This window comes from Salvelinus namaycush, chromosome 14 (genome assembly GCF_016432855.1).
Source record: "Salvelinus namaycush isolate Seneca chromosome 14, SaNama_1.0, whole genome shotgun sequence".
Lineage (NCBI taxonomy): Eukaryota > Metazoa > Chordata > Actinopteri > Salmoniformes > Salmonidae > Salvelinus > Salvelinus namaycush.
Window position 1 is genome coordinate 41,460,121 of NC_052320.1, and position 13,390 is coordinate 41,473,510.

At 42.3% G+C, this 13,390-nt stretch overlaps 1 pseudogene; it reads left to right on the forward strand.

Moving 5' to 3' along the window:
• Window positions 1-9,718: 9,718 nt before the first annotated feature.
• Window positions 9,719-12,100, forward strand: LOC120058762 (annotated as a pseudogene).
• The last annotated feature ends 1,290 nt before the right edge of the window (window positions 12,101-13,390 follow it).

Consider the following 13,390-nt stretch of genomic DNA (forward strand, 5'->3'; position numbering starts at 1 on the left):
GCTCATCAAGGCCTCTGGGGGTGTGAGGAAAGATGGAGGGGATCGACGACCTCAAATGTAGGAATCTGCTGCTCACCTCCTGCACAGGGATGGCAGAAATTCTCATGCCTTTCTCCCCGCTACACCAGGCCATCAGGAGTTTCTTGGTGACCCCAGGCAGGGCTGGTGCATGTAATCGATGGGGAAATACAGCACCTTGTCACCCGGGAGGTCAGACAGTGGTGTGTTGCCATGGTGGTCCTCTGGCTGCGTGTGAGCGCGGAATGACGCATCTGTGCGCAAGATTAGGTTAGTTGTCTCCTGGTATGTCACTCAGTTGAACCAGTCCTCTCTTTGGGTACATCTTTCACACCCATAGTACCCAGAATAACATTTGGTATTCTTGACCATGGATCTTGCTGGGGCATTACACACAAAGCATTGAACCGTTATTTGGATGTTCCTCCCTCCGTAGTCCAGGCTATTTGCCAAGATCTCAGCTTGGTCAACCACCGTGTCCTCTAGGAACGCAAGGTCCGTTGGCCTCTTCAGTCCACAGATCAGTACCAACGTGAAACATTTGGAAGATTGATAGGAAAACCTTAACATGTTAGTTTCAAGTTTCAAGTTAATGTCACATGCACAGTACAGTGAAATGCCTTTCTTGCAAGCTCTAAACCCAACAATGCAGTAATCAATAACAAGGTATTACACAAAAACTATCTAGAACAAAATAAAATAGAAATAAGAAGAACACGATAAAGTAAGTAAGCATACTATATACAGGGTCAGTTCCAGTGCCATATTTACAATATGCAGGAAACTGGATCGATAGAGGTAGATACTGTATGTATAATGGGAAGGTGACTAGGCATCAGGACATATGATAAACAGAATAGCAGCAGCTTATATGGAGACTGAATATGTGTGTGTGTGTGTGTGTGTGTGTGTGTGTGTGTGTGTGTGTGTGTGTGTGTGTGTGTGTGTGTGTGTGTGTGTGTGTGTGTGTGTGTGTGTGTGTGTGTGTGTGTGTGTGTGTGTGTGTGTGTGTAGAGTGAGTATAAATGTATGTGTGTGTGTGTGTGTGTGTGTGTGTGTGAGCAAATGATAGAGTGAATGTTTGTGTGTGTCTGTGTGTGTTGGAGTGTTAGTGTGTGTAGAGACAGTGCATACGTGTATAGTGTATAATAAGTGTATAATAAATTACAGGTCAACTTAGATAGTCAGTGTAGGCATTTTGTTAGCTATTTAGCAGTCTTATGGCATGGGGATAGAAGCTGTTCAGGAGCCAGTTGGTGTCAGACTTGGAGCTCTGGTACCGCTTGCCGTGAGGAAGAAGAGAGAACAGTTTAAGGCTTGAGTGGTTGGAGTCTTTAACGATTTTCCAGTTTGGTGGCTACTTGAATTCAGCACAAAGCCTTTGCCATCATTTGGGTTAATCTCTATTCAATCTGCTAGGATTCTACTCTGCCTCTATGTTAGGCCATATATACTGAACAAAAATATAAACGAACATGAAACAATTTCAACGATTTCAATGATTTTACTGAGTTACAGTTCATTTAAGGAAATCAGTCAATTTAAATAAATTCATTAGGCCCTAATCTATGGATTTTACATGACTGGGTAGGGGTGCAGTCATGGGTGGACCTGGGAGGTTATAGGCCCAGCCACTGGGGAGGCAGGACCAGTCAATCAGAATTTGTTATTCACCACAAAAGAGCTTTATTACAGATAGAAATTCTCCTCAGTTTCATCAGCTGTTCGGATGGCTGGTTTCAGACGATCCCGCAGGTGAAGAAGCAGGATGTCGAGGTTACGGGGCTGGCGTGGTTACATGTGGTCTGCGGTTGGAGGAAGCTTATGGTAGAGAAATGAGCATTCCATTATCTGGCAACAGCTCCGGTGGACATTCCTGCAGTCAGCATGCCAATTGCACGCTCCTTAAAACTTGAGACATCTGTGGCATTGTGTTGTGTGACAAAACTGCACATTTTAGAGAGGCCTTTTATTGTCCCAAGCACAAGGTGCACCTGTGTAATGATCATGTTGTTTAATCAGCTTCTTGATACGCCACATCCGTCAGGTGGATTGATTATCTTGGAAAATGAGAAATGCTCACCTACAGGGATGTAAAAAAATGTGTGCACAAATCATGATATAAAAAAGCTTTTTGTGCGGATGGAAAATTTCTGGGATCTTTTATTTCAGCTCATGAAACATGGGACCAACAATTTACATGTTGCGTTTATATTTTTTTCCGCTATCTATCTATCGTGCATTCGGAAAGAATTCAGACCCCTTGACTTTTTCCCACATTTTGTTACGTTACAGCATTATTCTAAAATGGATGAAATAGTTTCATCTCACCAATCTACACACAATGCCCCATGAAAACAGGTTTTTAGAAAACGCCGGAAATATCATATTTACATAAGTATTCAGACCATTTACTCAGTACTTTGTTGAAGCACCTTTGGCAGCAATTACAGCCTCGAGTCTTCTTGGGTATGATGCTAAAGGCTTGGTACACCTGTATTTGGGGAGTTTCTCCCATTCTTCTCTGCAGATCTTCTCAAGCTCTGTCAGGTTGTATGGGGAGCGTCGCTGCACAGCTATTTTCAGGTTTCTCCAGAGATGTTCAATTGGATTCAAGTCTGTGTTCTGGCTGAGCCAATCAAGGACATTCAGAGACTTGTCCCGAAGCCACTAATTCGTTGTCTTGGCTGTGTTCTTAGGGTCGTTGTCCTGTTGGAACGTGAACCTTCGCCCCAGTCTGAGCTCCTTAGTGCTCTGGAACAGGTTTTCATCACGGATCTCTCTGTACTTGGCTCCGTTCATCTTTCCCTCGATCCTGTCTGCCGCTGAAAAACATCCCCACAACATGATACTGCCACCAACATGCTTCACCGTAGGGATGGTGCCAGGTTTCCTCCAGACGTGATTGTCATGAGCCTTTTACTGAGGAGTGGCTTCCGTCTGCCCACTCTACCGTAAAGGACTGATTGATGGAGCGCTGTAGAGAAGGTTCTCCCATCTCCACAGAGGAACTCTGGAGCTCTGTCAGACTGACCATCTAGTTCTTGGTCACCTCCCTGACCAAGGCCCTTCTCCCCTGATTGCTCAGTTTGCCAGGTGACCAGCTCTAGGAAGAGTCTTGGTGGTTCCAAACGTCTTCCATTTAAGAATGATGGAGGCCACTGTGTTATTGGGGACATTTTTTGTACCCTTCCCCAGATCTGTGCTTCGACACAATCTTGTCTCAGACCTCTACAGACAATTCCTTCGATCTCATGGCTTGGTTTTTGTTCTGACATGCACTGTCAACTATGAGACCTTATATAGACAGGTGTGTGCCTTTCCAAATTGTGTCCAATCAATTTAATTTACCACAGGTGGACTCCAATCAAGTTATAGAACCATCTCAAGGATGATCAACGGAAACAGGATGCACCTGAGCTCAATTTTGAGTGTCATAGCAAAGGGTCTGAATACTTAAGCCTTTCTGTTTTTTGTTTTTTTAAATTAATATGAAAAACAAACAATACATTTATCAATGTCTACACTGTATTTCTGATCAATTTGATGTTATTTTAATGGACCAAAAAAATGCTTTTCTTTCAAAAACAAGGACATTTCTAAGTGACCGCAAACTTTTGAATGGTAGTGTATGCCAGAGTAACAAATATTTAACAACGTTTCAATGTTTTACAACAGGTATGAAAGACAATGACATATCTGTATGTAATATATCCTCTCTCTCACTCTCTGGCTATGAAAAAGACAAAGACATGACATTGACCGCTGAGTGTTTGCCCACTCTATAGCCACCCTGGTTATTATCTGACCCTGATGGTCATCTACGGATGTTGGAACATCTTGAATAACAATAAGGGGCTCATGTACTCTTAAATTTCCTCTCAGCAGAGCCCTCGGAGCATGGTTCCTCTCTAATTTTAATCCTAGGTTTATAACTTCTAGGACGTGTTTCCTAGATGCTTTGCTTTATGCATTGATGGGTCTTAGAGTTTTAGACTGGGTATCTGTAAAACACTTTGTGACAACTGCTGATGCTAAAAGGGGTTTTAAGAAATACATTTGGTTGATTGACAGATTTGTATTATTATAAAAAATAATATAACAATAGTATTATTATCATAGTCTGTATTATTATGTTACAGGTGAGACATACCCAGAAATGTCAACGTCTTGTCAAGTGCTCAAATCTGTACAGCATCCCCAGACAATCATGTAGAGTAGCTCCAACTTACAAAAATGGGTTTACAAGGCAGTGATGAAATGATTTTATATGAGAACAATGATATATATTTGATACAATTACCCATTCAAAACTGATGTTACAAAATCACTTCTCATTGTGTACATTTCAAGGTTTCACAAACATCTAGTTAATGTTTCTCGGGCTAACGCACTGTTGAGTTTCCTATTTACTAAAGAACAACCATTAAGACAAAACACAAAAGTTGTAATATAAACTGTGTACATGTCATTCTATACTGAGAAGGTACATTCTGAAATATTTTGTTGTTGATGTGATAACAATTTTTATTCATGTCTCAATTTAGGATAATACTGTTTCTTTTTTTTCTCACTTAAATTGTATTATTTATGTTGTCTCATACCATGCTGATACACTACCAGCAATGCAAACAGATGTGCCTTTTTGCTCCCCTTCCTGTTGAAGAATGTTATTGTGTAGCGGATCTAGAAATTGACATGGCGGTGGAGGACGCCACGATTGCTGATGGCTGCACATAGGGTGACGTTGCCTCCCCTCTGGCCAGGAACTTGTATGATGGCACTGTGACCAATGATGTTGCGCCCACTTTCGCGCCTTTTTGTTAGGTTGAACCCTGCCTCGTCGCTGAAGACGTACTCCTGTGGGTCAGCCATGGCATCCAGTTCAAATAGTGTCTACAGAAATAAAGAAAACACACATTTTACTGTACCACAAATGCAGTACTGTCGTGTACTACTGTACTGGAATGAAAGATTTATAGTAATGTGTTACAGTAACTGCAGTACATAGTACTGTATTGACATGCTGGACATACTCTACATACTGTAAAAATGCTGTGCATTATAGCAATTCCCTGCATATATTGGAGTCGTTGCGCCTCAACTCTGATTGAATTCCTTTCAAAAGGCACACGGTACAGCTGCTTTGTCCTTATGTGGTTCTTCTGAACGATCCGGTCAATGGTGGAAATGCTGATGCTGTCAATTCCTTGGAAGATTACCTGGTCTTCAACTATTTGGGTTTGAATTTCCCTCAAACGGATGGCAGTATTGGCAATCACCATATTCACTATCGGCAGTCTCCTGCTCAGCTGTGAGAAGTCTCCGCCCACCTCCAATTGATGGCCGCCTCTTAGTTCTGCAAAAATGAAATTTGACCATTACTGACCTGTGGTCATCCTTTACTGTGGTAAAAACTACACTGAGAACAAAGTGGAGATTCAGTCTATATGCACTACAACATTACATGGATCACAGTAACAACAAGGCAAATGACCTGTTTTCCTTTCTGAAAGTATGGACAATGGATGCAACCGTGTAACGGCTTAGGTTGGGTTGCACTAGCTGTCCAGCTTCTCTCATAGTCCTCCCATGTATGAGCACATGATGAACTAGGGTGGCACGGTTTTCATCTGAGATTACTTGTCTTTGTTGTTGTTGTCGTTGTCCTCGTCTTCATCCTCGCTATTGTCTTGCAACTTCAGCATTGTAAGGATCCATTGTTCCAAAGCACATGGACATGCCTCTAGGCCCTATTTATTGATCCTGCAATTCTGATTGGTGTGTTAACAATTTTGAGGCTTAGTGTTTGCACCTGGAGAAAGTTGTGCTCTTTGAGTTTAGGTTGTGATGACTTGTGTTAATTATATTGAGAGCATGTGTTTGCTGAATGAATATATAGTACAATAAATTCTTCAAGCTCTGTCAAGTTGGTTGTTGATCATTGCTAAAACATGAAGAGTGATGTGTTGTGTTGGATTTGCCCCAAACATAAAGCCTTGTATTCATCTTTGTATTTTTTGCCACATTTTTTTGCAGTTTTACTTTATTAAGAGCCAGCAGAGCAGGTTAAATACCAAGACACCTATTCCATCCTAGAAAATGACAGACACCTATTCCATCCTAGAAAATGACAGTGGCCTAGAATATCAACTCCCTCAGCATCAACGGTGTGCATGTCACCTGCTGAACCTCATTGCAACAACAGGTTCTGCGTTGGCAGAAACAAATAGTAATGGCTACAAAGGGTCGTCTTTTGCCAAATGCCAAGCGGAATAAAACGGGCCGGTCAACCTTAGCTGCTGAAGTTGTAGAGAACGAGTGCAAACTTCAGTTGATCCGTCCAAATCAGACATGTTGGAACTCAACTTACCTGGCTGTGGAGAGGATCACGCGTATCATACAAGAGAAGGGGGAGGATGCCATAAGAAATGTGTGTGAAGAATTAAAAGTGAAAATGTGAGTAGCAATTCTTTGAATCATTGTGATGTTTTCCTATTACAGTAATATTTAGGGTCCATGAGATGTTAGAATTCTAAGAGGTATTACATTTACCTTACCTTTCAGGCTGAGCCCGGCAGAAACGTCCTTCTTGAATGAGTACTGCAAAGTGATGAAGCCTTGAACATGCAGCTTTGAACATTCTACAGTCTGAGACCAACACGCATATGGGGTGGCTGCTGCCAGTGATTTCTTTCAAAAAACAAAACTTCAAAGGCCGGAAGCATCTTGCCAAAGGTGCCAACCATTTATCAGAGCCATTCAGAACGGTCTCCAAAGGTTCTTTGGAGAAATGATGGAGGAGCCACAGCTTTTTGCTGCTGCAATCCTTCTGCCAAAGTTCAAGACGTCTCGGACTGACAAAGCTGATGTCATCACAGCCGGTATGATTTCTTTACTCCAAAAGGTTTTAACCTCATTGTCCATATGATATCTTTGAGTCTTTTCTTTAATTGTTTTTTGTTATGTTTCTGTTTAAGTTTCATTACAGGTGCTGGACAATAACCTTTGCGTATAACTATGTTTGGGTACAGCCAGACATGGCCTCAACTCAACATTAGAGAATTTGTTAGGTCTGAATGCATTTGAACAACTCAAATCAATCACAGTATCTGAGAATAACAAGTGTGTAAGTCTGTGTTAGAGCTACTACAATGCCAATAATATGATTGTGTTGCCAGCCACATATATTCAGTGTTTCAGCAAACTGTTGTGTTAATTTTGTGCTGTTTCCAATGTACAAGTTTGGCGTACCTAAAGAATAATTTTGACACAGTTACACAGGACGAGACTGAGCATCTAAGGCAGCATTCATCTGATGAAGAAGATTTCTTCTCATCACTGACAACCAAACGGTCAGAAGGTACAGGGGAGCTGGATGGGTATCTTGCTAGTCCATCGGACGAAATAGATTTACTTCATTTGTTTCCGTACATAAAGAAGTTGTCCCTCAAACTCAACACAGACCTGCCTGCATCTGTCACCTGCGAGCGTCTTTTTATCTGTGCTGGACTACTCTTCACTGCAAAGCGAGCCAGGGCAGACTCAATTAAGTTAGAAAATCAGCTCCTACTGAAACTGAATGGCAAATTCAGAGAGAAGTGAAGTGAGTTAAGTGCTCGATAGGTAGTTCCACAAAGAAAATATGCCTTTTGAACATTTGTATATGTGAAGTTGAAGATTTAATATTAAAATCAGCTGTGCTGGATTTTATCTTGTTGGTTATTTTCTGGTGTTTCATGGAAAATTTAGCCTGTCAAGCATTACATGTAAACAATATTACATATTGTGGCAGACCAGGGGGTTGGGTCAAAACGTTTACACAGATCAGACACGGACAGAGTAGGATTAGCTCAGTTTCAAAGGTGTTTATTAAAATAAAAGTCCAAAAGAAAATAGGTCTCCCCCAAGAGACCCTCTCTGGGATACCGTCTTCTGGGCTCCGGGTCTTGCTGTATCCTGTGGGAAACAAAAACTGAACTCCCTCCTGTTACCTATGGTACTGTCCCCAACTATACAGGAATCCTTTCCTCCCCCAGTCTCTCCCCTGTGTGCTGCCCTTCTGGCAGCTTTATGGGACTTGTACAGCTGGTGAGTAATCAGCCCTTGATTACTCACCAAACCCCAATTAGTCCTGGCCGGAGACCCCGTCAAAACCTGGCACGTCCAGCAGATGGAGCCATCGCCTCGTGATGTATACTCCGTCTGTCACCAGGCCTCGACGAGTCTCCCCCTGGTGGCTGACCTGCTGTACGCCACAATATACAGTAGTATATAGAAAAGTAAATGTTTTTGATATTCATTTGTTTGTGAAGCTTGCATTCAAACTTCCATTATTGTAAAAGGAGAGTAAAAATAACCATCAAATTTTAAATAGCAAATTTTAGAAGTAACAGTACTCAGAGTAAAAGTAACTTTTTAAATGTGCTACTTTTTACTTGAGTCGTTTTTTACACCAATACTTGATTACAATTTTATTAAAAGTAACAGTACTTCTACTTGAGTAGGATTTTACAGTACTCTTTCCACCCCTGAAAATAACAATAGCGAGACTATATACAGGGGGGTACCGGTACAGAGTCAACATGCGGGAGCACTGGTTAGCTCCAACAACAAAAAACATAGAAAATAAAAGTGCCACTCACCAGACAAGGTCTAGTCCAGGGCTCTCCAACCCTGTTCCTGGAGCGCTACCCTCCTGTAGGTTTTCACTACAGCCCCAGTTGTAACTAACCTGATTTATCTTATCAACCAGCTAATTTTTATGGTTGGAGCGAAAACCTAAAACTACGCTGAACCGAACTACACTGTAATTAGCAATGTGTCCAACCGGCCTCACAACCGCAGACCACGTGTATGGTGTTGTGTGGGCGAGCGGTTTGCTGATGTCAACGTTGTGACAGAGTGCCCCATTTTGGCAGGGGAGGTTATGGTATGGGTAGGCATAAGCTACAGACAACGAGCACAATTGCATTTTATCAATGGCAATTTAAATGCACAGAGATACCGTGACGAGATCCTGAGGACCATTGTCGTGCCATCGCCATCACCTCATGTTTCAGTCTGATAATGCATTGCCCCATGTCACCAGGATCTGTACACAATTCCTGAAAGCTGAAAATGTCCCAGTTCTTTCATGGCCTGCATACCAGACATGTCACCCCTTGAGCACATCTGGGATGCTCTGGATCAACGTGTATGACAGCATGTTTCAGTTCCCGCCATAATCCAGCAACTTTTCAGAGCCATTGAAGAGGGGTGGGACAACATTCCACAGGCCACAACCAACAGCCTGATCAAGTCTATGCGAAGGAGATCTGCATGAGGCAAATGGTGGTCACACCAGATACCGACTGGTTCTGACACACACCCCTAACTTTTTTTAAGGTATCTGACCAACAGATGCATATCTGTTGTCCCAGTCCTGTGGAATCCGTAGATTAGGGCCTAATGAATTTATTTAATTTGACTTCTTATATAAACTTATATAAACTGTAAATCTTTGAAATTGTTGCATGTTGCGTTTATATCTATTTTCAGGGTAGCTTTACTGTAGCTCAACTTCTTCCAATGTGAAGTAATTGGTAGATATATTTTATAGAGTAGCTTCTCCAACACTGACCCTGAGATGGCTTATTGTAAAAGCCAAAGTACAAGTAGCAGTGTTTCTATGCTTTTCTTATCTAGGGAGAGATAATATAATGGCAAGAAAAAGTAATGCTGGTCATATTTGTGAAACAGCGGTCAGCGTGAAGAAGCATTCCACCAATCTGAGGGTGAGAATGCCTGTCCTGGTCCTGGAGGTGCTCTTCCTATCCCTCTATGCTGCCTTTGTCAGCTATTACGATGATGCTAAACTGCAGAACAATGAGACCAAACCCATGGACAACGCACTTTACAGATATTACCCATTCTTTGCTGACATTCAGGTGATATTAATCGGTTTCGGGTGCCTTCTGGCCTTCTTTTGCCTCTACGGCTTCAGTGGGACGGTCTTCAACTTTCTGACAGCCACCTTCACCATCCAGTGGGACATCCTGGTGCAGGGCTACTTCCAGTTCAGCCATGATGGGAATATCCACCTGGGGGTCATCAACCTGATCAATGCAGAGTTTACCTGTGCCGTGGTGCTAATCTCCTTCGGGGGCCGTCCTGGGGAAGACCAGCCTAGTGCAGCTCCTAGTCAAAGCCCTGCTGGAGATCCTAGTGTTTTCAGTCAATGAATGGGCTGTGCTCAAGTACCTGAAGATCAACGACGCAGGGGGATCCATCCTCATCCACCTGTTAGCCTGCTATTTCGGCCTGGGTGTAACATTTGTCCTGTAAAGGCCACATCTGAACGAGGGCCACGGCAAGGAGTACACCAGTTACCAGTCAGACATCCTGTCAGTTATGGACACCTTATTCCTCTGGGTGTTCTGGCCCTCCTTGAACTTTGCTCTAACACTGAAGGGAGATGATCAGCACAGGGCCATCCTGCACACCTTCATAGGCTTCAGCTCCTCCATCCTCACGGCGTTTGCCCTCTCCACCATGCTCAACAAGAACGGCAAGATCACCATGGCCGACATCCAGAACGTGACACTGGCAGGCGGGGTGGCGGTGGAGTTGTCGGTGGACATGATGATCACTCCTGCAGCAGCATACGTGCTGGGTGTGATAGTTGTATCCCAAGCGGTGCAGGCCATCTCAGCCCCTTTCTGGCCCGCCACTTCCGGATCCAGGACCAGTGTGGTGGCCATAACCTGCATGGCCTCATATTTTATTTATTTAACCAGGAAGGGCTCATTGAGATTTGAAATCTCTTTTTCAAGAGCGTCCTGGCCAAAATAGGCAGCACCAAGTCATTACACAATTGCAGACAAAGTCATTACACAATTACAGACAGACAACATGAACAACTACAGGTAACCTAGGAAGAAACCATAGAATTCACAAGAGTATTTCAAAATCATTAAACAGCAAATTAAAAACATTGACATGTCAGGGAATCCGTCTCAAAATCCTTCATCAATGATTTAAAAACACCAATTGGGACAAGTTCTTCCAATTTAAAAGTATTTTGTAAGGTGTTCCAAGCCGATAGCGCAGAGTACATAAAAGCCCTTTTACCAAACTCAGTTCGGACATTTGGAACAGTTAGCAGGATAAAGTCCTGCTAACGAAGAGTACCACATTTCTGAACAATAAAAATTCTCTAATAAAATGGTAGTAAACCCAAAATGGCTTTTTAAATAAAAGTATACCAGTGACTACGATTGACTAGAAAAGGTCAGCCAACCCTTGTATATAAAGTGCATTGGACCCTTGTATATAAAGTGCATTGGACGGGTTTTGCAGTTTAAAATAGATCTCAATGCTCCGTGCGGAAGCATTCATATATAACATATCCCCATAGTCTAGTAAAGGCATAAATGTAGCTGATACTAGGCTCCTTCTGGCTTCAAAAGAAAAACAGGCCTTATTCCTAAAATAAAATCCCAACATAAGTTCAAATTGTTTTGTAAGTTGTTGAATATGCAATTTAAAAGAGGCCATCATCAATTCAATTCTAATATATTTATATGAGGTTACAGTCTCAATCTCATTGCCCTGACAGGTAGTAATAGGTGAAAGGTTCAGAGGTCTATTTCTTGCCTTAGGAAACAAACACCATTAGTTTAGGTGTCAGTATTGAGGATAAGCTTCAATTGACACAAGGTATGTTGAAAAGTATAAAAAGCAGTTTGCAAGTTCTGGAAAGCTTTTGTGAGAGATGAGGCACAACAATAAATAACAGTATTATCAGCATAAAAGTAAAGTTGCACATTTTTGACTAAATTACTTATATAAATAGTGAATAAGAGGGGACCTAGTACAGCGCCCTGGGGCACACCATTAGACAGACAATTTAACAGACATGAGCCAATCAAATTGAGTTATTCTATCAGACACATAGTTAGCAAACCATGCAACGGCATGCTCCGGAAGACCTACACTCGACAATCTCTGCCTCAGTATAGCATGATCAACTGTATCAAAAGCCTTAGAGATCAATAAAAAGTGAGACACTGTGCTGTTTTTTTGTCAAGGGCTTCAGTGATATTATTTAAAACCTTCATGGCTGCTGTAATTGTGCTATGCTTCTTTCTGAAGCCCGATCGGTACGTTGATAAAATAGAGTTAGTGAACAGATAAAAATAGTTTTTATAGACTAACAAGGGTTTCAAGTATTTTCACCAGGGGTGACAGCTTTGAGATTGGCCTATAATTATTTCAAAGAGTTGGATAGTCCCCTTTAAAAGTGGTAGGACAAATGCTGATTTCCAGATCTTTGGAATTTCATTAAATTCCAGGGTTAGATTGAACAGGTAGGTAAGTGGTTCAGCTATGAAATCAGCTGCCAGTTTTAAAAAGCAGGGATCAAGAAGATCAGGACCTGCAGGCTTTCTCTCATCTAAGGATTTCAGGGATTTATGTACCTCCTGCAATGAGAATGGCAAAAAAGCGCTGTGGGCATATGTGCCATCGTGACAGCCACTGAGGTGGTGTATGAGATCTTTAGCCACAGGGCACCTATGGAAGGAGACCCTAAGCTTCTGGAGCTCCAGGAGTTGATCCCTAGTCTGTGTAAAATTGGAGTGAAGAATGTGTGTAAATGATCATGAATCGCTTCTTGTTGGGATGCATATGTGGGAAACCCGTTTCAGGTGTCAAATTGTGAAGTACGCGCTTGGAAGAGTCTGTCAGAGTGACCAGGAGTAGTCTTATTTTAATTAATTGTATTTCTGAAGAGCAGAGGAAGATTGCTGTGGGCCTCAAAAGGATCCGGAGAATAGAAGTTTTGTGTTTTGAACTTTGGAGTAGAGCACCGGTCAAAGGAGTCATCTCAGGGGTGCCGACGGATGTTCAGGTTGAATACTTGGAGACGTCCTGGTGTGGTTGGTGCCCGGCGTCTGACCCGCTGGGTGAATGGAGAAAAAGACGAAAGTCTGTCAGTCCTGTTGTTTTTTTAAATAAAGAGCAAATACCCATGCATGTGAAGCTTGGTTGTGTAAGATACGACGTAAGAGCTTTCGTCCCCAAACCACTGCAGTGTAAGAATTGGGCTATGTTTCAAGTGTATGCAGACGAAAAGTGTATACTGAAGAAAGGTATGTAGAAGGACAATGGTGTTGCAATTGTGGTGGGGATCATGATTCTGAGTTCCTGGAGTGCCCTGTAAGGGTGAAGGAAATTGAGGTGGCAAAAGTTAGAGCGGTCAATCGAATCTCCTATGCAGAGGCGATTAAAAGGTTTGAGAAAACAAGTAATGCTAGTGAAGAGATGGTAGTGGATACCCCACAGCCTGTTGTAAATGTTCGCTGACAGACAAAAGACACCCTGTGCCTCA